Source organism: Sciurus vulgaris (genome assembly GCF_902686455.1).
Source record: "Sciurus vulgaris genome assembly, chromosome: 8".
NCBI classification, from domain to species: domain Eukaryota; kingdom Metazoa; phylum Chordata; class Mammalia; order Rodentia; family Sciuridae; genus Sciurus; species Sciurus vulgaris.
Window position 1 is genome coordinate 60,033,600 of NC_136468.1, and position 25,512 is coordinate 60,059,111.

General features: G+C 36.2%; 1 long non-coding RNA gene across 1 annotated transcript in view; it reads left to right on the forward strand.

Moving 5' to 3' along the window:
• Window positions 1-455: 455 nt before the first annotated feature.
• LOC306668070 overlaps window positions 456-25,512 on the forward strand; it is an 84,114-nt gene continuing 59,057 nt past the window's right edge. The window contains exon 1 of the long non-coding RNA XR_013765723.1: window positions 456-689. This is a non-coding gene — a long non-coding RNA (uncharacterized lncRNA). The remainder of the gene's footprint in view (window positions 690-25,512) is intronic.

The window sequence follows — 25,512 nt, forward strand, 5'->3', positions numbered from 1 at the left end:
GGCACCGGGCAGCTGCCCGGAGGAGGAGATGCGTACTGAGCTGTTTGGACTCAGAGCTACCACTCCTGAACACCGGCAGGCTGCCCAGAGGAAGATGAGGAGCACGGCATGTCACTTGGACTCAGAGTGGCTACACCAGAGCTCCGGGCGGCAGGCCAGAGGAGGCTCGCGGTGTGTTGTTTGAACTCAGAGCGACCACTCCTGAAACCCGGGGGGCTGCCCAGAAGAGGAGGAGGAGCGCGGCGGGAGAATTAGACTCGGAGTGACTGCACCAGGGCTTCGGATGGCTATCGGGAGGAGGAGGTGCACAGTGAGTTGCTTGGACTCGTAGCGACTGCACCGGAACTCCCGGCGGCTGCCTGGAGGAGGAGGAGGTGCGCGGCGGGTAACATGGACTCGGAGTGACTGCACAGAACACCCGGCAGCTGCCGGGAGGAAGAGGCATAGCAGGTCGCTGGGGCTCAGAGCGATTGTACAGGGCTCCAGGTGGCTGCTCAGAAGAGGGGCCACATAGCCAGGCGATAAGGCGCAGAACAGGGTCCCAGGACCTAGGCGGCTTCTTGGTGGAAGAGCTGCACAGAGACAAGCTGAGAGGTGGAGTGAAGGTTCCAGGACTGCAGGCAGCTTCTCTGAGAAGGGGCAGCCTAAGGAGACTCGTCTGCGAAGGGCAAGGCTCCCAGGCCCAGGAGGTAGGCCCATTCCCGGGCTCCTGGGAATGTTGCAGAGGAAGGCAGCCCAGCCCAGGCAGTAGTTGTGGATTGAGGGGAACCTCTAGGAGGGGGACTGACCAGCGAGACCTCCCCACCGGGTGAGTCTTCCCTGCCAGGTGAGGTTTTCCCACAAGGACAGTAAAACCAGAGACACAGGCCCAAACAGGCCTTCCACAGCCCGCAGCCTAGTTCCCCTTTGGATGACCATTGGTCAACAAGTGGAGGCACCTCTGCCACTAGCAGGGAATATACCCCACCTGAAGGCCACCACCCCTAGAGAGGTAGCTTCCTTGTGGAGCACTGCATTATCAAATTCCTCCAAGACTTCAGGCTACTAAAGGCTAGGAGGGGATATACTAGAAATCTTCAGGGACATTATAAGTCAATAGAGGAAATATGCAATATCTCAGCGGTCCACTGATACCTGAACAATATGAGAAAACAAGGGAGGAAAATGCCCCAAACAAATCTAGATGTTACATCAATAAAATCCAATGACAGCATGGCAGAAGAAATGACAGAAAGGGAGTACAGAATGTACATAATTAAAATGATCAGGGAAGCAAACCATGAGATGAAAGAGCAAATGCAGGCATTGAATGGTGAGATGAAAGAGCAAAAGCAGGCATTAAATGATCGCACCAATCGACAGTTAAAGGAGCAAATATAGGAAGCAAAAGATCATTTCAATAAAGAGTTAGAGATACTGAAAAAAAACAAACAAACAGAAATCCTTGAAATGAATGAAACAATAAACCAAATTAAGAACTCCATAGAAAGCATAACCAAGAAGATAGAACACCTGGAAGACAGAACCTCAGATATTGAAGACAAAATATTTAACCTTGAAAACAAAGTTGACCAAACAGAGAAGATGGTAAGAAATCATGAACAGATCTACAAGAATTATGGGATATCATGAAAAGGCCAAATTTAAGAATTATTGGGATTGAGGAAGGCTTAGAGAAACAAACCAAAGGAATGAACAATCTATTCAAGGAAATAATATCAGAAAATTTCCCAAATCTGAAATGAAATGGAAAATCAAGTTCAAGAAGCTTATAGGACTCCAAATACACAAAATTACAACAGACCCACACAAAGGCACATTATAATGAAAATACCTAACATGCAAAATAAAGACAGAATTTTAAAGGCTGTGAGAGAAAAGAACCAAATTACATTCAGGGAAAAACCAATAAGAATATCAGCAGAATTTTCAATCCAGACCCTAAAAGCTAGAAGGGCCTGGAACAACATGTACCAAGCCCTGAAATAAAATGGATGCCAACCAAGAATCTTATACCCAGCAAAACGTACCTTCAAATTTGATGATAAAATAAAATCCTTCCATGATAAACAAAAGCTAAAAGAATTTACAAAAAGAAAGCCACCATTACAGAACATTCTCAGCAAAATATTCCATGAGGAAGAGATGAAAAACAAAGAATCAAATCAGCAAAGGGAGGAACTATCCTAAAGGAACTGTCAAATAAAGGAGGAACCAAGTGGTATCAAAAATAAATAAATAAATAAATAAAATTTTTAAAAGGCACCAAATGACCAGGAATACAAATCATATCTCAATAATAACCCTGATTGTTAATGGCCTGAATTCATCAATCAAAAGACATAGACTGGCAGATTCGATTAAAAAGAAAGATCCAACAATATGTTGCCTGCAAGAGACTCACCTCATAGAAAGAGATACCCATAGACTAAAGGTGAAAGGATGGGATAAAACATACCATGCACATGGATTTAGCAAAAAAGCTGGGTTATCCATCCTTATTTCAGATAATGTGGACTTCAAGACGAAGTTAGTCAGAAGGGATAAAGAGGACATTTCATACTGCTTAAGGGAAGCATAAATCAGCAAGACATAACAATCATAAATATCTATGCCCCAAACAGTGGCGCATCCATGTATGTCAAACAAATCCTTCTCAATCTCAGAAACCAAATAGACCATAACACAATAATACTAGGTGATTTTAACACGCCTCTCTCACCACTGTCGTGAGAGTGGTGAGAATCAACTATTTATTTTGTCAATTGTTTGTATTGTTTCTTTTGTTTCAATTTCGTTATTTCAGCTCTGAGTTTAACTATTTCCTGTTAATAACAAAACAGGATCTTCCAAACAAAAATTGAACAAAGAAACCATAGATCTTAATAACACAGTCAATAATTTAGACTTAATGGACATTTATAGAATATACCATCCAACCAAGAGCGAATACACTTTCTTCTCAGCAGCACATGGATCCTTCTCTAAAATAGACCATATATTATGCACAAAGCTAATGTTAGCAAATACAAGAAGATAGAGACACTACCTTGTATTCTATCAGATCATAATGGATTGAAGATAGAAATAAATGAAAGAGTAAAAAACAGAAACTACTCCAACGCCTGGAGATTAAACAATATGTTACTATATGATGAATGGATAACAGAAGATATTAGGAAGGAAATTAAAAAATTCTTAGAGGTAAATGAGAACAAAGAAATATCATATCAAAATCACTGGGACACTATGAAAGCAGTACTTAGAGGAAGATTTATTTCATGGAGCACATTCAACAAAAGAAGAAAAAATCAACAAGTAAATAACTTAAAACTACAGCTCAAAGCCCTTGAAAAAGTAGAGCAGACCAAAACCAAAAGTAGTAGAAGACAGGAAATAGTTAAACTCAGAGTTGAAATCAACCAAATTGAAACAAAAGAAACAATACAAACAATTGACAAAATAAATAGTTGGTTCTTCGAAAAAATAAACAAAATTGAAAAACCGTTAGCCACACTAACAAGGAGAAGACAAGAGAAAACCCAATCACTAAAATTCGGAATAAACAAGGAAATATCACAACAGACATGATTGAAATACAAAACATAACTAGAAGCTATTTTGAAAATCTATACTCCAACAAAATAGACAATTTTGAAGACATCAACAGGTTTTTAGAGACATATGAATCGCCTAAACTGTACGAGGAGGATATACACAATTTAAATAGACCAATTTCAAGTAATGAAATATGAGAAGTTATCAAAAGCCTATCAACAAAGAAAAGTCCAGGACCAGATGGGTTCTCAGCCAAGTTCTACAAACCTTTAAAGAAGAGCTCATTCCAATATTCCTCAAAGTATTCCATGAAATAGAAGAGGAGGGAACCCTCCCAAACTCATTCTCTGAAGCCAATATTACCCTGATACCTAAACCAGACAGAGACACATTGAGGAAAGAAAATTTCAGACCAATATCCTTAATGAACATCGACGCAAAAATTCTCAAAAAAATTTTGGCAAATCGCATTCAAAAACATATTAAAAAGATAGTGCACCATGATCAAGTGGGTTTCATCCCAGGGATGCAAGGTTGGTTCAACATCTGGAAATCAATAAATGTAATTCACCATATCAATAGACTTAAAGTCAAGAATCACATGATTATTTCAATAGATGCAGAAAAAGCGTTTGAACAAAATACAGCACCCCTTCATGCTCAAAACACTAGAAAAGATAGGGATAGTGGGAACATTCCTTAACATTGCAAAGGCCATCTATGCTAAGCCCATGGCTAATATCATTCTAAATGGTGAAAAACTGAAAGCATTCCCCCTAAATACTGGAACAAGGCAGGGATGCCCCCTTTCACCACTTCTATTCAATATCGTCCTTGAAACTCTAGCCAGAGCAATTAGACAAACCAAAGAAATTAAAGGGATATGAATAGGAAAAAAACTCAAATATCCCTAATTGCTGATGATATGATTATATACTTAGAGGAACCAGGAAATTCCACCAGAAAACTTTTAGAACTCCTAAGTGAATTCAGTAAAGTAGCAGGATATAAGATCAATGCTCTTAAATCCAATGCATTTTTATACATAAGTGATGAATCTTCAGAAAGAAAAATTAGGAAAACTACCCCATTCACAATAGCCTAAAAAAATAAAATAAAATACTTGGGAATCAATCTCACAAAAGAGTTGAAAGACCTTTACAATGAGAACTGCAGAACACTAAAGAAAGAAATTAAAGAAAACCTTAGAAGATGGAAAGATCTCCCATGTTCTTGGGTAGGCAGAATTAGTATTGTCAAAATGGCCATACTACCAAAAATGCTATACAGATTCAATGCAATTCCAATTAAAATCCCAATGACATACCTCAAAGCAATAGAGCAAGCAATCATGAAATTCATCTGGAAGAATAAGAAACCCAGAATAGCTAAAGCAATCCTTCGCAGGAAAAATGAAGCTTTGGGTATCACAACACCAGAACTTCAACTATACTACAAAGCAATAGTAACAAAAACGGCATGGTATTGGTACCAAAATAGACAGGTAGATCAATGGTACAGAATAGAGGACACGGACACAAACCCAAATAAATACAATTTTCTCATACTAGACAAAGGTGCCAAAAATATGCAATGGAGAAAAGATAGCCTCTTCAACAAATGGTGCTGGGAAAACTGGAAATCCATATGCAATAGAATGAAATTAAACCCCTATCTCTCACCCTGCAAAACACTCAACTCACAATGGATCAAGGACCTCGGAATCAGACCAGAGACTCTGCAGATTATAGAAGAAAAGGTAGTTCCAAATCTTCAAATGTCGGCTTAGGATCAGACTTCCTTAACAGGACTCCCATAGCTCAAGAAATAAAAGCAAGAATCAACCACTGGGATAGATTCAAACTAAAAAGCTTTCTCTCAGCAAAGGACACTATCAGCAATGCAAAGAAAGAGCCTACAGAGTTGAAGAAAATCTTTGCCACTCATACTTCAGATAGAGCACTAATCTCTAGAATCTATAAAGAACTCAAAAAACTCAACACCAAGAATACAAATAACCCAATCAACAAATGGGCTAAGGAAATGAACAGACACTTCACAGAAGAAGACCTACAAGCAATCAACAAACATATGAAAAAATGTTCAACATGTCTAGTAATAAGAGAAATGCAAATCAAAACTACCCTAAGATTCCATCTCACCCCAATTAGAATGGCGATTATCAAGAACACCAGCAACAACAGGTGTTGGTGAGGATGTGGGGAAAAAGGTACACTCATACATTGCTGGTGGGGTTGCAAATTAGTGCAGCCACTCTGGAAAGCAGTATGGAGATTCCTTAGAAAATTTGGAATGGAACCACCATTTGACCCAGCTATCCCACTCCTTGGCCTATACCCAAAGGACTTAAAATCAGCCACATCAATGTTCAGAGCTGCTCAATTCACAATAACCAGATTGTGTAACCAACCTAGATGTGCTTCAATTTATGAATGGATAAAGAAACTGTGGTATATATATATATATATAATGGAATATTACTCAGCCATAAAAATGATAAAATTATGGCATTTGCAGGCAAATGGATGAAATTGGAGAATATCATGCTAAGTGAAATAAGCCAATCTCAAAAAAACCAAAGGACAAATGATCTCCCTGATAAGTGGATGATGACACATAATGGGTGGTGGGAGGGTTTGTGTTAGGGTTAGAGTTTGGTTTAGGGAGGGGGGCAAGAATGGAGGAAGGAAGGACTGTATAGAGGGAAGAGAGGGGTGGTTGGGGTGGGGGGAAGGGAAAAATAAAAGAATGAATCAAACAACATTACCCTATGTAAATTTATGATTACACAAATGGTATGCCTTATTCCATGTACAAACAGAGAAACAAAATGTATCCCATTTGTTTACAATTAAAAAAAAGAAGTAAAAAAAAGAAGCAAAAGTCAAAAGATAGTGTTTTATTGCAGCTACATGTGGTTTGAAGTTCAAAAAAAAAAGAATTATTACTTGAATCTTTCTGTTATTTTTACAGATAATTTAACATACTAATTCTTTTCTCTTAGAGGGTTCAATGAAAATATGAAGAAAAGAGGATAAGTATTATCCCTCAACAATTGCCTCCACATCCAGATGCATTTAGTATTCTTTTAGCAAGTTTTTACAGTATAGGAGATAGCTTATAGTTTTAGAAAAATTGTACTTTAAGTTTCATAAAGTGCTGTATGTCATGTTTTTAATTGAATGTGCATATATCATTTAATGTTATTTTTATCAACTACTTTTTTTGTTGTTTGTTTTGATTCTGGGATTGAACCCAGGAGTGCTTTGCCATTGAACTACATCCCCAGTCTCTTTTAGTTCTTATTTTGAGACAGCATTCCACCAAATTGCTGAGGCTGGTCTTGAATTTGCAATCATCCTGACTCAATCTCTTGAGATGCTAGGATTACAGGTATGAGCTACCATGCCCAGATACATCCACTCATTTCAAAAAATAATAATAATAATACTTGTATTTCACTGCATAATCATCACAGATCTTATGTCAAGGTTTTTGTTTTTTTTTTTTCCTGAAAAAAGAGGTGCAACCATTATGTGAAGGTTTTATTTAAAAAATGTGCTGGTAATGCTTAAAAATCATTTATTACTAAACTATCTTCAGAGCAAGATTCAGATGGAATACTTGTGAATATAAATTAAAATTGAATAGTCCAAATTGACACACATCATTTCTTTGTGATAATTTAGTAAACATTTTTTTCAGTCTAGAAAAAATGTTTTGTTGTTATTGATTTGTGCATTATAGTTAAAACAGCACACTTAAGAAAATTTACTATAGTGTGAAGTTTGAACTTAGAATATTTAATCTGTATCTGAAAGTTCTGCACCACTATCATTGGTTTTGTTATCTGAGGTGCTGTTATCAGTGCCACTTATATAAGATGTGTTTATCATTAGTCCTATGGCGCTCTAAACAAACCACGCAAGTTGGCTTTTGGAAATATACTAACAATGTACGTGTGCTGAGAATTCTAGGCCGACAGTGTGCAAGAAGAAAAATGTGCATCCGCATGCCACTGGTGAATGCATTGCTGCTCTGTTCACCTTTTAAGCAGCATGATGAACAGAATTACTGCATGTGAGAATTGCACCAGGAAAGGTTATAAAACCATTTTTGGACTGAAAAATCAGGGTATAACGATTACATGATGGTGACAATTATAGAGTGAAATTGGTATGAAAGAGCACTATAAATGAAGCCATGTAATGATCTTTGCTAATATGCATGCTGCAACTTGAATATGTCCCCCAAAAGCATTTGTTGAAAATTAATTCTCAATGTAAGTGTTGGGAGGTGTGGCCTAATGAGAGCTAGTTAGGTCATAAGAGTTCTGCCCTCATCATGGATTAATGCCATTATTTTAGGAGTGAGGGTTTGATTTTTTTTAATTAAAGAACAACATCAGCCCTCTTTTGTCTGTCTTCATATTTCTTTCCCCCTCTCTCTTGTTGTCTGTCCCTCTCTTACCCTTCCACCTTCTTCCGTGAGATGACACAGCAAGAAGGCACTTCAAGATGCCAAGTCCTAGATCTTAGACATCCAAAGCCTCCAAAACCACAAGCCAATACATTTCTGTTCATCATATGTTATCTAGTCTTGGAATTTCTGTTATAGCAGCACCAAATGGACTACAGCTCTCTCTCACATGAACAATTTGAAATGAATACACCAGAGTATAGATTAATAGATCCACTTTAAAGTTATTCAATGGAAAACTGGAGTTTTGACATACCAAATAAATATTAAAAAGCAAAATGAAGATAATAAATGTCATTTTGCTTGAAATTTTAACAAAGTGATAAAATGAACAATAGTTAAGAGTTAATAATAATCACATAGACATTGGAGTTATAACATTGTAACAGCCTCAAAGTCAAGTTCATTCAGATCATTACTAGATAGGACTGCTATAAGCATGCTTCTTCCTTTCATAATTTTAGCTTAAAAAGTATTTATACTATGCCTCAAAAAATATGCATAAATTCAAACATTTCCAGATCTTTTGTGGCAAGTCTTCCTTATTTAGAAATTCTCATATAAACTGGATTCTTGATATGAGCAACCAATTTACATAATTCTATGAAAATGCACCTAACAGGCAGGAATAAGCTTTTTTATTTATTAAAGTTTGGATATTAACAAATGAACTACTTAATTTCTTTAATTTTGTGTTTGTTCTATTTCCTGATAATGTAATATTAGAGTATTATTTCAAAGTATGGCGGCTTTCATTTCAGACATAGCAAGAAAATGATATATAAGAGACAACTGAATAACAATATGATACACATGGCATAAACCCACATAAGCAATTCAGAAATTTAATCCTTTTAAAAATTAATGCACATTCATATATTTAATTAAATACTATGAGCAAAAAACTCAGGGGAAAAATGCATGTTTATGTCTAGTTCCATTTGATTGCCACATGTATTTAGTGCTAATTTAAGTACTTTGTGTATTTTCAAGGAGGCTGAAAATAGGATATTTTTCTGACTAATGACATTAGAAATTATTGTTTCCATTGTTACATGATTTATGACGAAACCATTTCTTAAATCAACTGAAAACACATGGTAGCTTTGCATATAAATTTTACTTTCCTAAATACTATTCTAAAGAGTTTAGCTTCTACCATTATTAAAATATCTAAACATGAAAATTTTTATGTGGCATACTCAAAATGGAGACAATGTTAAAGTAAGGTCTACAAGTTTACTGAAGTTTTTGAAAGTTGGGAACACTATTATAGTACTATACTACTGCTAGTAGTAGTAACATGTGGAATGTATTAAGAGTAGCAGGTTGATGATCCTAATGACCTCAATATAATTCTGCTTTTAATTTAAATGAGTCAAAATGTATGGATAGTACAGAATATTCATTAAGATTAAATTATATTATAAAGAAATGTTATCATTCAAATATGTCAAATTCACAAAAACATTAACAAGACTGTGAAAATCAGCTATGTTCCAAGACTCCTGAGATTAAAGACCCAATGGCTTGTTTTATTTTCAATCTTTTTACCATATAAGCACATATTTATTAGTGTGATTATACTAGAAGTGAAATTGCATGACTGATTTATTTTACTTACTGTTTAATTGTGATACATTAGTTTTTTCTCATCATGTAATTATCACAAAGTTAGCAGCTTTAAACAACATACATCTCTTTGTGGATCAAGAGTCAAGGCGCAATGGGGCTGGGTTCTCTGTGTCGGGTCTTCCAAGGTTGCAGTGAGTTAGCTGGGCTATATGTTTATCCGAGGATTAAGGAAGAGTATGTTCCTAAGCTCATTCAGGAATTTAGTAGAAGTCATGTCCTTGTGGCTATCAGACTAAAGGACACAGGATGTTTTTGTTGGTGGTCATTGGCTGTCCACCAAGACTGCCTTTACGTGAGATAGGCCACCTGCACTTTCCAAAATTTACCTATACTTCTAGAGTAAGCCTGCAGTTTCTTGCCATATGGTCTTCTCCAACATAACTGCCTACTTCATCAAGTACACAAGCAGAGTCTGTCACCTCAGGGAAGTCCCAGTTCCTCTTTCAAGAGTATTCACTTGATTAAGTTGGACCCACTCAAAATTATCTCCTTTTGATTAATTTAAATCGGAGCCTTAACGGTATCCATAATGTCCCTTTACATTTGCTATATCCTGTTGACTAGTACCAAGTTCAGGGAAGAGGGATTATGTAATGTGCAAACACATGAGACTAGAATCATGGGGGCCACACTATGGTTTGTTCAACACATACCTGTCACTTAATTCCTTGAAAAATTTTAATTTCAAAGGCAAGTATCTGTACAATTTCATATGCTTTCAAGTTGTCATATTAGATTTGACGACGAAATAAAATCCTTCCATGATAAACAAAAGCTAAAAGAATTTACAATAAGAAATCCGGCATTACAGAACATTCTCAGCAAAATATTCCATGAGGAAGAGATGAAAAACAACGATGCAAATCAGCAATGGGAGGAACTAGCCTAAAGGAATAGCCAAATAAAGGAGAAACCAAATCATGTCAAAAAACAAAAATGAGTCAAATAACTGGGAATACAAATCATATCACAATAATAACCCTGAATGTTAATGGCCTGAACTCATCAATCAAAAGACATAGACTGGCAGATTGGATTAAAAGAAAAATCCAACAATATGCTGTCTGCGAGAGACTCATCTCATAGAAAGAGATACCCACAGACTAAAGGTGAAAGGATGGAAAAAAATATACCATGCACACGGACACAGCAAAAAAGCTGGAGTATCCATCCTCATTTCAGATAACGTGGACTTCAAGTCAAAACTAGTCAGAATGGATAAAGAAGGACATTACATACTGCTTAAGGGAAGCATAAATCCACAAGACCTAACAATCATAAATATCTGTGCTCCGAACATTGGCTCATCGATGTACGTCAAACAAATCCTTCTCAATTCCAGAAATCAAATAGACCACAACACAATAATATTAGACGATTTTAACATACCTCTCTCACCACTGGATAGATCTTCCAAACAAAAATTGAATGAAGAAACCATAGATCTCAATAACACAATCAATAATTTAGACTTAACAGACATATATAGAATATACCATCCAACAAAGTGCGAATATACTTTCTTCTCAGCAGCACATGGATCCTTCTCTAAAATAGACTATGTCTTATGCCACAAAGCTACTGTTAGCAAATACAACAAGATAGAAATACTACCTTGTACTCTATCAGATCATAATGGATTGAAATTAGAAATAAATTACAGAATAAAAAACAGAAACTTCTTCAATAACTGGAGATTAAATAATACACTATTATATGATGAATGGATAACAGAAGATATCAGGAGGGAAATTTTAAAATACTTAGAAGTAAACAAGAATAAAAACACATCATATCAAAATATCTGGGACACTATGAAAGCAGTACTTAGAGGAAGATTTATTTCATGGGGTGCATTCAACAAAAGAAGTAGGAATCAACAAATAAACGACTTAACACTACAGCTCAAAGCCCTAGAAAAAGAAGAGCAGACCAACACCAAAAGTAGTAGAAGACAGGAAATAGTTAAAATCAGAGCTGAAACCAATAAAATTGAAACAAAAGAAACAATCAAAAAAATTAACAAAATAAAGAGTTGGTTCTTTGAAAAAATAAACAAAGTCAATAAACCCTTAGCCACACTAACAAAGAGAAAGAGAGAAAACTCAAATACCTAAAATTCGGAATGAACAAGAAAATACCACTACAGACACAAGTGAAATACAAAGCATAATTAGAAGCTATTTTGAAGATCTATGCTCGAACAAAACAGAAAACCTCGAAGACATCAACAAGTTTCTAGAGACATATGAATTACCTAAACTGAACGAGGAGGACACACACAACTTAAATAAATCAATTTCAAGCGATGAAATAGAAGAGGTCATCAAAAACCTACCAACAAAGAAAAGTCCAGGACCAGATGGGTTCTCAGCCGAGTTCTACAAAACCTTTAAAGAAGAGCTCATTCCAATACTCCTCAAAGTATTCCATGAAATAGAAGAGGAGGGAACCCTCCCAAACTCACTCTATGAAGCCAATATCACCCTGATACCTAAACCAGACAGAGACACATCGAGGAAAGAAAATTTCAGACCAATATTCTTAATGAACATCGATGCAAAATTCTCAAAAAAATTTTGGCAAATCGCATCCAAAAACTATATTAAAAAGATAGTGCACCATGATCAAGTGGGTTTTATCCCAGGGATGCAAGGTTGGTTGAACATCCGGAAATCAATAAATGTCATTCACCATATCAACAGACTTAAAGTTAAGAATCACATGATTATGTCGAAAGATGCAGAAAAAGCATTCGATAAAATACAGCATCCCTTCATGCTCAAAACACTAGAAAAAATTGGGGTAGTGGGAACATTCCTTAACATTGTAAAGGCCATCTACGCTAAGCCCATGGCCAATATCATTCTAAATGGTGAAAAACTGAAAGCATTCCCCCTAAAAACTGGAACAAGACAGGGATGCCCTCTTTCACCACTTCTATTCAACATTGTTCTTGGACTCTAGCCAGAGCAATTAGACAAACCAAAGAAATTAAAGGGATATGAATTGGAAAAGAAGAACTCAAACTATCCCTATTTGCTGATGACATGATTATATATTTAGAGGAACCTGGAAATTCCACCAGAAAACTTTTAGAACTCATAAGTGAATTTAGTAAAGTAGCTTACAAGATCAATGCCCATAAATCCAATGCATTTTTATAAATAAGTGATGAATCTTCAGAAAGAGAAGTTAGGAAAACTAGTCCATGCACAATAGCCTCGAAAAAAATAAAATACTTGGGAATCAATCTCACAAAAGAGGTGAAAGACCTCTACAATGAGAACTATAGAACACTAAAGAAAGAAATTAAAGAAAACCTTAGAAGATGGAAAGATCTCCCATGTTCTTGGATAGGCAGAATTAATATTGTGAAAATGGCCATACTACCAAAAGTGCTATACAGATTCAATGCAATTCCAATTAAAATCTCAATGACATACCTTACAGAAATAGAGCAAGCGATTATGAAATTCATCTGGAAGAATAAGAAACCCAGAATAGCTAAAGCAATCCTCAGTAGAAAGAGCGAAGCAGGGGGTATCGCAATACCAGATCTTCAAATCTACTACAAAGCAATAGTAACAAAAACAGCATAGTACTGGTACCAAAATAGACAGGTAGATCAATGGTACAGAATAGAGGACATGGACACAAAGCCAAATAAACACAATTTTCTCATACTAGACAAAGGTGCCAAAAATATGCAATGGAGAAAAGATAGCCTCTTCAACAAATGGTGCTGGGAAAACTGGAAATTCATATGCAATAGAATGAAATTAAACCCCTATCTCTCACCCTGCAAAACACTCAACTCACAATGGATCAAGGACCTCGGAATCAGACCAGAGACTCTGCAGATTATAGAAGAAAAGGTAGTTCCAAATCTTCAAATGTCGGCTTAGGATCAGACTTCCTTAACAGGACTCCCATAGCTCAAGAAATAAAAGCAAGAATCAACAACTGGGATAGCTTCAAACTAAAAAGCTTTCTCTCAGCAAAGGAAACTATCAGCAATGTGAAGAGAGAGCCTACAGAGTGGGAGAAAATCTTTGCCACTCATACTTCAGATAGAACACTAATTTCCAGAATATATAAAGAACTCAAAAAAACTACACCTAGAATAGAAATAATCCAATCAACAAATAGGCTAAGGAAATGAACAGACACTTCACAGAAGAAGATCTACAAGCAATCAACAGATATATGAAAAAATATTCAACATTTCTAGTATTAAGAGAAATGCAAATCAAAACTACCCTAAGATTCCATCTCACCCCAATTAGAATGGCAATTATCAAGAACACAAGCAACAATAGGTGTTGGCGAGGATGTGGGGAAAAAGGTATACTCATACATTGCTGGTGGGGTTGCAAATTAGTGCAGTCACTCTGGGAGCAATATGGAGATTCCTCAGAAAGCTTGGAATGGACCCACCATTTGACCCAGCTATTCCACCTCTTGGCCTATACCCAAAGGACTTAAAATCAGCATACTACAGAGATACAGCCACATCAATGTTCTTAGCTGCTCAATTCACAATAGCCAGATTGTGGAAACCAACCTAGATGTCCTTCAATTGATGGATGGATAAAGAAACTGTGGTGTTTATATATATATATATATATATATATACACACACAATGGAATATTACTCAGCCATAAAGAATGATAAAATTATGGCATTTGCAGGCAAATGGATGAAATTGGAGAGTATCATGCTAAGTGAGATAAGCCAATACCAAAAAACCAAAGGACGAATGATCTCATTGATAAGCAGATGATGACACATAATGGGGAGGGGGGTGAGAGGGGGGCAAGAATGGAGGAAGGAAGGACTGTATAGAGGGAAAAGAGGGTTGGGAGGGGTGGGGGGAAAGGAAAAAATAACAGAATGAATCAAACAACATTACCCTATGTAAATTTATGATTACACAAATGGTATGCCTTTACTCCATGTACAAACAGAAAAACAACATGTATCCCATTTGTTTACAATAAAAAATAATAATATTAATAATTCCAATAGGCTCTGGGGCCTAGAAAGAGGCTGTCTCTGCTGAGTACCTGGTCCTAAGGTAGTTAGGTCACAGGAGTATTGCCTCCTGGACCGTGAGAGCCAGAATGAGGAGGTGGTTCAGAATATGGGCTTTGAATTAGTTGATTTGCATGTGAAAGCAAGTTGGCATGGTACTCACTATGAAAGACAATGAAAAATTGCATTTTAATCCACTCGATTTCGGGATGAACACTTACTGGCAGTAGATAAAATCTGTGACTATGTATGTATGTGTATTCACACAGCAGTGAATGAAGATAGAGCAAACGTGGCAAAATATTGACAGTCTAGGTAAAGGATTTATGAGTGTTATTTACAATATTCTTTCCTCATTTCTGAGGGTTTGAATTCTTTTTTATTGAAAAGTCAAGGAGAAGAAAACACTGAGAAAGACAGAAAAAAACATTTTATGTATAACATGGACATGTATTCAAACTGTTTTATACAAGCCAGAAGAAAGAGCTAAGGCTTTTTGTTGGGTTGATGATTATATGGGGAGAAAAGGAGCCCCATTGTGGGTGAAGCCTGGATAATTAGAGGCCTTCTCCTCCAAACTATGAGAAGAGAGACAAGAAGCTCTGTAAATAAAAGAAATGTGAAAGTATTATCAGGACTAAAAATATTCTCACATTAGGCTACTTCCAGAGATCTGGGAATTATTGTTATTTCCTCACAGCAAAATTCTGAGAAAAAAAAAAAACTGTCCTTACATTTTTTAATTGGAAAATAAAAATGCCTCTAGCTTTCAAAAAATAAAATAAAATACAAGGACTTTATTGGCTCATATAACAGAGGAGTCCAGAGGGGGGGTGAGGCTCCACGCAAAGTTCACCATATTTTTTTAATATATCAAAAAGCACAAATACCCTTTTCTGTCCTTTCCCTCAAACTTTCTCAATACCAACTTTATCCTAACCCTGATTCAATATGGCAGCCAACAGATTCCAAGGTCACCTGCATTATCAGTCCTTCATGAAAGAGTAAGTGTCTTTAAAAGCCCGAGATTCACTAAAACCAAATGTTCTGTATGCACACAAGGCCCCAGACCATAACTACATCCAGAAGATAAAATGTGATTATCAGCTCCTCCTTGAATATGTGACTTCCTCCACAGGTCAGAAGTGGCGCCAATATCTGATAGCACCAAAAGGAAATAGATTTGGAAATTTAAACACAGCATATTTACTCTCTAGTTATCTAATTGTTTCTGTACGTTGTTTCTTTTTTCTCTTAAGTAACCAGGTTATCCTTGAAAACTACTTATTTTTTTTAGTACCTCATTTTGAGAGAGAAGCCAGATTTCTATTGGAAACTCCTTGTCTTCCTGGCATAATCTGAGTCATGTGAATAAAAACTGTGATACTGGCCTTGCAGCTGTTTTTATAAGCAGGAGGTACCTGTCGCACCAATTTGGTTTGTGGTAAGTAGACATAACTTTAAAAGCGAGTTTATGGGGGAGGGCTGTGTATTCCACCAATAATTCACTCCAATTTTCACCATGGATGAAGCATTGGCTACTGTTTAAGATGGTAAGGTAGTTGGGCTCCGAGATAACCCACAATGATCCTCAATACTTGTTATCCCCGCCCATAGTGAAACAGGTCTGGTCCATATGAGTCCTTTAAGGCTACATAACGAAGGGCACTATAGCTTCTACTTCGTTCTCTTGAATTGCACACCAAAGGGGATGTCAGGTACCATGTCATGAGGCCAAAAAAAGAGAGCTAGAGAGGCTCACATGGAGAAAAATAGAGACATTCCTCAAGAGCTATTCACATCTTGATAGTCCTGAGATTCAGCAACATTTGAAATAAAACCTTAAGCCCCAATTAGGCCTTCAGGTTATTATAGCTTCAACCAACCTCTTGACTACAACAAAACTTGTTATGTAGCAATGTATGGCTCACCCAGGTTTATATTCTCTATTGTATTAAAGAATATTGGTTCTAGTTTGTGTGTGTGCACATGCATGTGTGTGAACTTTGTTCTGAATTAGGTAATATGCTTTACTAAGTGCTCTTTTAAAATCAATGGAGGCTACTCTTTAGTTTTCCTGACTAGATAGTTAATTGCTGATATATCTTCTACTTTTAATAATAATTACCTAGTACATATATATACATATGAAATGTATATATATTTAAGGAAATTAGGGATCTATCGAATTTCACTCAGCTGGCAAGTGGCAACTCAAGGATTCAAGATTACCTGTATTTTTACCTCAGTGCCCATGTGTTTAATTGTTACATTTTAAATAGATCTATTCCTGGTCTCAACAGTAAATGTTCTTGATTTACTATGTCATTGGGAATGGTGGTATTTTATTTAGGGTTTTGTATTATTCTCACTGAAGTGATTGCTCTCTATATCATATATACTGTATTTTGGCATTTGGGTGTCAGAATGATGATAACTTCATAAACCAAGTTGAAATGTTATTCCTCTTTGTCTAGCTCTGCACTAGTTTATAGGGTGATCATATATTCTGGTACAATATGAAAAATATATCTTGAAAGCATAGAATCAAGCTGTCTGCCTTCAGAAATATTTTGAGATTACTCTAATGTCACGCGCACACACATTTTTTAATGTTTTTTTTTTTTTTTAGTTGTAGATGGACACAATAACTTTATTTACTTTTATGTGGTACTAAGGATCCAACCCAGTGCTTCACATGTGCTAGGAAAGCACTCTACCACTGAGCCAAGACCCCAGCCCCACACACATTTTTAAATAATGACAAATTTACATATGTAGTTTTTTGTTTTTGTCTGTTTGGTTTCTTGGTACTGGGGATTTAACACAGGGATGCTTAACAACTGAGCCACACCCCCAGTCCTTTCTTTTTTTTATTTGAGATATATTCTAGCTAAGTTGCTTAGGGCCTCGCTAAATTGCTGAGGCTGCCTTTGAACTTCCAATCCTCCTGCCTCAGCTTCCTGAGCCACTGATTATGGGCCCGCACCAATGTGCCTGGCGCATATGAAGATTTTTAAATATATTGTTTGAAAGTTAGTTTGCCAAACTAATATCCTAAAACCTTCAAATACTTAATTATGTGATTCCTATAAACAGGACTTTCCCTTTATATAACCACAATACTACCATCGAAATCAGGAAACTAACATTGATAAGTTTTTCCATCTCATACTCAGACATAATTCAAGAATCGCTACTTGCTTTTCAAATGTCTTCTAATGATTCAGTTTATAATTGCTGTATGTATGTAGCCTTTATGTCTCCTTAGTCTCCTTCAGTCTAGAAGAGTTCCTTAAGTCTTTCATAGAACTTCAGGACCTTGACATTGCTAAAAGTGGTAATTATTTTGTATAATGACTCTTAATTTGGATTTATCTGATGTTTCGTCATGATTAGATTCAGATTGTGTATCATTGGCAGGACTATGACATAAGTGGCTATAACATTCTCTTTGTATCCTTTAATGTAACACATTAATAGTAATGATTCACCTTGACAGTTTGGCCAGGATGAGGTCTGCCAGGATTGTCCACTGTGAAGTTGCCCTTTTCTTTTTGAAATAAGTAAAATATTTTGTGTGAGGACACCTAAAAGTTAGGCAAATATCCTATTCCATATCTTACTTTCAATTAGCTCAATTATTTAAATTTATTTCTTTCTGTACAGATTCATGATTTCCCACTTTGTTGGGAAATATAATCCATTATTATTACTATTAGGTGGTTCATGTTGTGTCTGATATGACTAATGACCTTTTCATGCTGGCTTTTGTATCCTGTGGTGTGACCTCTTCATCTTTGGATATTTCTTTGCCTCTAAAACAATATATTACAGATTCATCCCAGAATTTCCTTCCTTCCTCCAGATAAGATATTATCATTACTTCCAGGAGTCTTGGTTACTTTTAGTGGAAATAGCTTTGAGAAGCCACAATCTCAGCTCTAGGTTTGCTTATTTTAATGGGATGTCACTGATCCCAGACAGGGAACAGACCTAGGAAATATGTGTGTGTCTGGACAAACACACACACACACAATTTACATATGTATTTATTGTTTATATATCTAAATATTAGAAAATCTTAGCTCACAGTGTTACATCAAGTTTAAATTCAGTTTCCTCAGAATTTATTTTGTTTTTCTCCTTGTCCCTATTTCTGTCTCCCTTGTATTATACTGAGGAATATGAGTCCCATGATGCTTGCTTAACACATTTACTTATTTGATGAATCCCTGTGTGTAACCAAAGTCCAATATTCCTGTCACCCCTCTTTCATGTAAATACATTCCTCTCCCTTCTTGGATTTTATTTTTCACCATGGCCTTCCCATATTCTTAGCATGATGCTCATCTCAGTCAATTTTAAGCCTCTCGGTGTGTAATGGCCTTCGGACCCAGCTTTAGTCATGACCCCACCGGGTACTGGGCCACCCTTCTGTGTAGATATTCTTCTTATTTATCCTGAGTTCTGACATCCCACAAGGTCACACTCCCTTAAAGAGACATTATCCTACCCTACTTAGGTTCTGACTTCCCACACAAGGCCATCCCTATAGCTGCTTGGATTAACACCTCACATTGGGCTACTCCCCTTCCCCTTTCCTGCAGACAACTCCCTTCTCTGCCCCACCTGATGACTTTGGGATCAAGTTACTTTTTAAAAATTTTTAAAAATAATTTATTTATTTTGATTCATTGTAAACAAATGGGGCCAAATTATTTTTGAAGGGAAGGGAAGGGATCAGATGAAAAAGGAAGTTATGAGGCTAATTTCTCAGTAACTGTTTTTCAATTTCCCAAAATGTTATTGATTTTGTCTAATATTAATTATGAAACTTATTTTAAATGTGTGTGTTTTTCAGGTAGATTCAATCATATTGAAGATTTCAAAGCATAAAATTCAAAGGACAAAATTCTCACAAATATTAGGAATTTTAAAAAGCAGTTCTTTATCCTTCTCTCACAGTCCTACACGTCTTAGGAGATGAGGCATTAACTGGTAGTTCTTTCTCAAAATCATGTTTCTCCACATTTTAGAGGATATTTTTTCCTGCACTATCTTTTCAAGGATATTTACATATATGTCTCCTTCCAAAAAAGAGGGCAGACTTTTTTTTTTTTTTACACTACCAACTACAATAAATATGTTTCCCACTGGGGCAAAGTTTTAGTGGACTTGGTTTGCAACCTTTTATAAAAGACTTGGGTTTCCTTTCTTAAAACACTGCACATTGTGTTCTGAGACTCTCCTTCTATAACCATGTGGGAACTGCGGTTTGAGGAATAGGCACAGGAAAATGATGATATTCTGGCTCCTGATGCTGCTGTGGTGATAACGAGTGCTTTGTTTCTAACTGAGGAGTCTCCTGTCATCTGCCATCATCCCTGAAACTATGGCAGGCTAACTATTTAGTTTGCAAATACGAAAAATTGTCAGACACTTTGTAGTTACTACAAGTTATACATTTCACTACAAATAAGAGAAAATTCAAATACCACTAGTTTACACAGATATATCTTTGTTTAAAAAATTAAAAAGCCTTGAGATAAGTGATCTAGTAATGGTGCAACTGCTAAGGCATGTCATCAGGGACCCAGATTTTATATTTTTCTGCTCTGCCATCTTTGCCAAGTATATTTTATACTCATTGTACAGGCATTGTGTCTATGTGTCCATTGTGTACACAGGAAAATGAAAAGGAGAAATTGTGAATGGATGGATCTGTCAATTTATACCAAAAAAAAAAAAAAAGAAAAAGAAAGAAAACATTTTCCTGGGAGAACTAACCTGCACATTTCTGGATAATGATTACTACTCAGTATCCACATGGACAGCTAGAAGGCCTCAAAGCAAAACTTCGAGGCCATGTTTTAGGTCAGGCAATGAATAGTGTCTATCATAAGTATTATCCTATAATATTTCATCCTCTTTGAATATGTTACATAGCTTCTCTTTCCTAATTCCGTGAATCTTTTTTTTTCTTTTACTTATCTTGAATATATTTGCCAACTATCTGATTTTATTATTGCTAATTTTTTTTTAATCAATATAGTGTACTTCTGATTCTGTCTATGATGGAGTAACAGGGACTGGATTTATTCTCTTATCTGAAACAACCAAAAATCAATGCAAAATCTATTAAACAATCATAGCAACTAAAAATCAATGCAAAATATATTAAACTATGATTTGTAGACGTTTGACTCCAGGCAACTTAGGATAGTGATATCTGAGAGAGAGGCTGTCACATGGAAGTGGTTCCTTAGCAGCAGCATGTGGCAACTGCCGGGCTTCATACATTGGGCCAGAAAGGAGACAATGATCCAAAGTGAACGTAGCTAGTAACAATAGTTACAACAATAGTAACAACCTGGTACTGATCTTCCAAACCTGTGTTTCCACAGGGTAACAACAAGAGGGCCAAATGGTACCTCCAGACATTGGATTGCATTGCAGGAAAGCTACCCTGAGCTCAGGAGACCAACCCTCACTCCCTAACCTTATTAGAGGTCTACCAGCAGACCTGGCCAATCTTTACCCTGGAGGAAGAAATTATATTTATTATCATGGTCAGGAAGCAAAACTATGGTCAGTCCCAGGAAGAGACCCTATATCTCTGTTTTAAGGCTGCTATACAAACATCCTTGCAAATAAAGCCCAAGCCAAAAACTATTGGAAGTCATGTAGAAATGCTATGCAGAGTTGCCTCTGAACAAGGAAGATAAGGTGAATCCTACAGTGACCTCAGCTTACTGCCTAGAGAGATCTGCCAGGATGAAGTGCAGGGAGGGGCATCCTCATCATCTCCCAGAGTCAAGGAACCTTCCATCCAATGCTGATGAAAAGTGGTGAGCACAGACATTTCTGATCTTAGCACCTTTATTTGTAATAGCCCCAAATTGGAAACCACCCCAATGGTCACTGGTTTCCTGACTGGAAATCAGAGAAGGATGAAAAATAACATAAAGAAAATTTTGGGGTGGTAGATTTATTATCTTGATTATGATAAAGTTTTCATATTGAAACAATTTGTTTCAATAATATGAACACTTTTATACATACTTATTATGTGTAATTTATATAAATTGTATTTCATAGAAGTTTAAGATGTGGGTAAAATATTTTAGGAGACTGTGAATTTATTTATAAAAATCTATATAATTGATTTTTCTTTTTCTTTTTCTCATTTTTGTCTTTAATTTTCTTAAATTGAATGCTTTACACATTTTTAATTCTGTTTTGATAATGACAATACTTCATAAAATGAATTTGCTTTTGAGTATAGCCTTCATCACTTAGTCTAGAATTTCAGTTGCAAATGTTACTTTACCTGATAACTATTTAGAAAAGTTATTTTAGAATTTAGTAAGCAGTGTTTCTTAGTGTTTTATTGTGTTTTAGATAGATCATTTTATTATAGAATCTCTAATGTGGTTTATTAATTTGTTTAGAATTTTATTTGGTTCCAATTGTCATTACACCCAAGCCCCTTTACCATACCAGTGTATCATGTCCTAGCCCCTAAGAGTGTTGGTTACAAACAAGTCCTTGGTTGCCCTCTTCTCCAGAAAGTTGCCTTCAATCAACAGAAACTCATCCAAGAGATTAGGTCCCTTCCCTCTAAAGCAGCCCATAATCACCCAGTGACTGCCTGAGAGAAGGTACAAAACTCCTGTACCTTTGTCTCAAGGTAAAAGAAATTACTGATGCAGTGATTTTCTGGGTCCCCTATCTCCTCAAACTAAGTCTGGAATTTACTGAGAATACTTCCTAGCTCAGCTCCTTCCTCACTCCTATCCTAGTTCACTCTCTCCCTTATGTGGTTAGGGATTTTCCCTGAAAAGCACTCCCTCAAAAATCACGGGCATCTGGGGCTAGAGGTGTAGCTCCATGTTAGAGCACACATTTAGCAAAACTGGTTTCCATCTCCAGTACCCTCTCCCCACCCACCAAAAAAAAAAAAAAAAAAAATCACACACAAATTTTTGTATTACGTTCTGCTTCTGGAAATCCCAAAGATACCATTTTTCTTAATCAGATTTTATTAGTGCTTCATGGATGAATTAAAAAGAATGTGTATATAATTTACACACATATGTCTACATATTTATACACACACATTATATTGATTATATTTTGAAATAGTAACAAATGCTTCCTTTCCCCAACGTATGCTTGTTTCCATTCCTTTGCTTAATTCAGGTAGCAACAATGGCTTCCTGTGTGCACTGCCTTAGGGATACAGACTTGTACTGATACACATCATTGTGCTTTTCCATAGACCTCTGACACCCTTAGTAGAGCAAATAACCTTGATGGCAAATATGTTCACTTGTGAGACCAACCAATTTTTCCTCATCCTGATAAAAGCCAGTACCATTTACCTACTTGTTAATATGGAAAATCTTGAAAATATACTTGACCTTGCTTTTTCTCTCACATTGAACATCTGGTCTTATAGCAATAAGCTCTACATTTGAATTATAACCCAAGTCCAGCATTTTCTTAACACCTCACTACCATATCTATCCTTACCTGGATTTTTGTCCTTACTTTCTGATTTATCTTCTGTTCCCACCCTTGCCTCTATCCCCATAATCTTCCTCTTAGAACAACTAGACTTATCTTTTTAAAATGTAAATCAGATCATGTTATCCCTGTCTGGAACTCCTCTGAACTTCCCATCTAATTTAGAATAGAACATGAAGTCTTTACATATCTGGCACCCAACTCTTCCTCCAACTCTTCTCTTCACACTTCCTCTCCTTCACTCCTTTCTAGTCATACTTGCTCCCTTGATACTAATGCATAGTCCTACATCAGGACCTTTGCACTTTCTGGAACAATCATTTTAATGTATATCTAGGTGACTCTCTCCTTAGTTAATTCAAATCTCTGCTTAAATGTTGTATTAGTCAGCTTTTCATTGCTGTGACCAAAATACCAGACAAAAACAACTTAGAAGAGGAGTAATTCATTTGGGGTCATGGTCTCAAAGATTTCAAATCATGGCTGGCCAGCTTCATTACTCTGGACCTGAGGTAAAGCAGAACATCATGGCAGAAGGGCATGGGCATGGCAGAGGAAAGGTGTTTAGCTCATGGTAGCTAGAAAGGAGAGAGAGAGAGAGAGAGAGAGAGAGAGAGAGAGAGAGAGAGAGAGAGAGAGAGAGAGAGAGAGAGAGAGAGAGAGAGAGAGAGGGAGAGAGAGAGAGAGAGAATATGAATCAGGTACAAACTGTGTTATTCCAGGGCACACTCCTAATGACCTACTTCCTCCAACGGGGCTCTACCTCCTAAAGTTTCCACCAGCCCTCAAATTCAAATCCATTCAAATTTTAATCCATCAAATGGATTAATATCTGATGAGGTTAGAGCCCTCATGATCCAATCATTTCCTAAAAGCCCTACCTCTGAACATTGCTGCACTGGGGACCAAAACTTTGACACAGGAGATTTGGGGAGACATTCCAAATCCAAACCATAACAAATATCATTTCCTCAAGGAAGATGTTTTGTGTTCATTTTTAAATATGTATTCTGCTTTCTGTCTGTGCTTTTGTTTACAGCAATTTGATTTTAAATTATATATTTCCTATTTGTTTATTGTCTACCTCCTCCACATAAAGAAGACGTTATCAGTTTTATTTGTAATCTCCATATATAATGCAAACTTGTTATATAAATAAATGAATAAAGAAAGGATAAATGAATGAATAACTTAAACTATTACCACATTTTAGTTAGTTTTATATTTAATCATGCATATTTTGTATAGTTTGGTTAGTTGTTTTTTCCTGGCACGCATAACATTTTTTTCTGTCTCTCTTTGTGGGAAAGCTGTTTACCTACTTCACATTGTTTTCAACATCTTTAATATTAATCAATCATTTCATTTATTCCTTAATTTTAATGCTAATATAATTCTTCTTGAAGTCTCAGTTCTTTACTGTAATTTGAAGCCAGATATTTAATTCTCCCTTAACTTTGAACTTAAATGTTCATTTAAGTTTATCAAAAAAATCATGACTTTGTACCTGAACCTGCTGTTCTATTCATATCAAAGATCTGAACAATAAAGCAAATTCATGTATAATGCCAAAATTCTATCTGTTCTAATTTCAAAATATAACCCAAGTACCACATTTTCTCAGTTCCTTTACTACCATGCTTATCTCTTTTCCTGGATTAACTGCCATCTCCTTTTTCATATCCTTAATTTTTTTTTTTTTTTTTTTTGCAATTTTGCAACCATAGTGTCTTTCTTTTAAACTAGTTTTTCCTCATAACATTCTCCAGAAGCTTTCCATTTTTCTTCCCCAATTTGGACAAATTGCTCTCTAAGTCTACTATAAAGCTGTTACCTTGGGATTCCCTTTATTTCTATTTTGGGTCAAATTTATCCTTTTCTGGATCCAATGTCTTAGTCATTCTCAGTTAATCCATCATTTTGCTATAGCATATCCTCAAATCAACCTTTCACCCAAATGCTCTTATGTGTGTGTACATCACTCTTAATTTCTGATATCGTCTCTCTATTTGTCCATAGGTTTTTTTGATTCATCTGCATTAGCCCTTCATGTGAATTCTCAGTCTGAACACTTGTTTGTCCCTCTTGTGTGATTTTATTTCCTTTGATAATTCCTCCAGTTTCCATTGATCTTCATTCTGGGAGATTTTATTTACTCCTAGAATAATGATCAAAAGCATATGGATAAAGAAAAATCTAAAAGATAAATGACTGACCGAGGGGATTTGACATTTGACTAAATGGCAAAA